General features: G+C 45.0%; 1 protein-coding gene across 4 annotated transcripts in view; it reads left to right on the forward strand.

The window, feature by feature from the left end:
* Positions 1-2,478, forward strand: part of ACACA (acetyl-CoA carboxylase alpha) — a 355,889-nt gene that overhangs the window by 151,687 nt on the left and 201,724 nt on the right. The gene's annotated exons all lie outside the window — the stretch shown is intronic.

Genomic DNA, 2,478 nt, shown 5'->3' on the forward strand with positions numbered 1-2,478 from the left:
GCTCACTGCAACCTCTGCCTCCTGGGTTCAAGCAATTCTCCCACCTCAGCCTCCTGAGTAGCTGGGATTACGGACGTGTGCCACCACGCCTGGCTATTTTTTTTTTTTTTTTTAGTAGAGACACAGTTTCGCCATGTTGGCCAAGCTGGTCTAGAACTCCTGGCCTCAAGTGATCCGCCTGCCTTGGCTTCCCAAAGTGCTAGGATTACAGGTGTGAGCCACCACGCCTGGCGTTGTCCCTTTTTATTATGCTCCTGTAGGTGGTGGTTTTGCAAGTTAAGAGCCACACTAAGTCATGTGAAGTGTAGAGAAAATGCCCACTCATTGAGTTTTATGCATAGATACATTCAGAGAAGAAAGAAAGAAAGATTGGTCTTATTTATATTTGTATATGTAAAACTATGTATGTGCACAGAAAGCTAGATAGTGTGCTGCATGTGGGAAGATTTTTAATCATACCTTCTTATTTTGAAAAGATACCTTACTGTCCCATCAAGTTTAAATTGTAGGGGCAAGGAAGAAAAGGTGGGAATAGGAAAAGAAAATAGCTGTCTATCAAGCAGTGTACAAAGGAGCTTATGTCCACTATCTTACTTTATCCTCCGAGCACTCTTTTGGAGGGTCTGTCAATCAAGGTGCTGTCACAAGGAAAAGAAATTGTACTAGATGTTATAAACAGAGAACATTCAGTAGTGAGAATTGCTTAATTGAGTGTTAGAGAATAAAAGAACAACAACAACAAAAAAAGGCATGCTGAGGTACCTCAGAGTTAATAACTAGAGAAAGTAGCTTTCACCCCTAAGGCTGGGAGAACAAAAGGGAAGTAGTGTTACCAGAACCTAGGAGCTTGGTGGAGGTCCTCTGGGGGGCTGGTTCCTGGACCTCTGGGCATAAGCTTTGAGTAGCTGGTACTCAGATCCTTGGCCTGACAGGTGAATGATAGGCCCAGGCAGTGCTGTCCAGAGGATAAGTGAGCATGGCAATGTTGATATTCTGACTGCCAAAGAGCCACAACCCACTGCTGCTGGTACCTCTATGGCTTTTCACCAGACAATTGAAAGAAGCTAGAGACTGGAATTAAGTCTCTGTTACTGCTGGAGCAATGCTGGTAACAGCTGGAAAATAGGAAGGAAGGCCCTTTTCTTACCTTTCTTACCTTTCTGCCTTTTGGTTTGGTGAACAGAACAGGAAGGAGCTAGCAAAGGAGTCTTGGAAATGAAGTTTGCAAAATATTGGCCCATTGTCACAGAGCAGAGCATAAAATAGTAGGTTTGGAGCTGAGAGACAATAGGTAAATAACTGGGACAGTGAATATTATGCATATTTTACAAAGAGAACACTGAAGCTGAGAAGATTAAATTATTTGCAAAAGATCATTTAAGTGGACAGATCTGGAATGTAAACCCAGGACTGTGCTGTTTCCACTGTCATATTTTGTCTAATCCAAGGTGCCACTGATTGTTAGAAACACTATTATTTTACGTACCACTAAGGAAAAAATACAGTACTGCTGGCCGGGCGTGGTGGCTTATGCCTGTAATTGCAACACTTTGAAAGGCCGAGGTAGGCAGATCACCTGAGGTCAGGAGTTTGAGACCAGCCTAGTCAACATGGCGAAACCCTGTCTTTACTAAAAATACAAAAATTAGCCAGGTATGGTGGCACGTGCCTGCAGTTCTCAGCTACTCTGGAGGCTGAGGCAGGAGAATCGCTTGAACCTGGGAGGCAGAGGTTGCAGTGAGTTGAGATCTGGCTAGTGCACTCCAGCCTGGGCGACAGAGTGAGACTCTGTCTCAAAACAACAACAAAAACAGTACTGCCAATGTAATAAGGCATCAATTGTAAAATACATACCAATTTCAGAATTTTTTTTTTTTTTTTGGAGACACCCACCATCTCATTCTGTCACCCAGGCTGGAGTGCAGTAGCACGACTATGGCCTTGACCACCCACGCCCAAGCAATTCACCTACCTCAGCTTCCCCCCACCCCAAGTAACTGGGACTACAGGCACACGTGACTGTGCCAGCTAATTTTGGTATTTTTTGTAGAGACAGGGTTTCACCATGTTACCTAGGCTGGTCTCGAATTCCTGGTCTCAAGCCATCCTCTCATCTTGGCCTCCCAAAGTGTTGGGATTACAGGCATGAGCCACTGCACCCGGCCTAGGAGATTTTTTTTAAAGTAAAAAGAAAAGTAGAACCTTAAAATTGATTAAATATGGCATATTATGCTGCCTTGTAAAGAATTTTGTTTTGGAGGCCAGGCGCGGTGGCTCAAGCCTGTAATCCCAGCACTTTGGGAGGCCGAGATGGGCGGATCACGAGGTTAGGAGTTCGAGACCATCCTGGCTAACACGGTGAAACCCGGTCTCTACTAAAAAATACAAAAAACTAGCAGGGCGAGGTGGCGGGCGCCTGTAGTCCCAGCTACTTGGGAGACTGAGGCAGGAGAATGGTGTAAAAACCCGGGAGGCGGA

This window comes from Mandrillus leucophaeus, unplaced genomic scaffold (assembly GCF_000951045.1).
Source record: "Mandrillus leucophaeus isolate KB7577 unplaced genomic scaffold, Mleu.le_1.0 Scaffold374, whole genome shotgun sequence".
NCBI lineage: Eukaryota > Metazoa > Chordata > Mammalia > Primates > Cercopithecidae > Mandrillus > Mandrillus leucophaeus.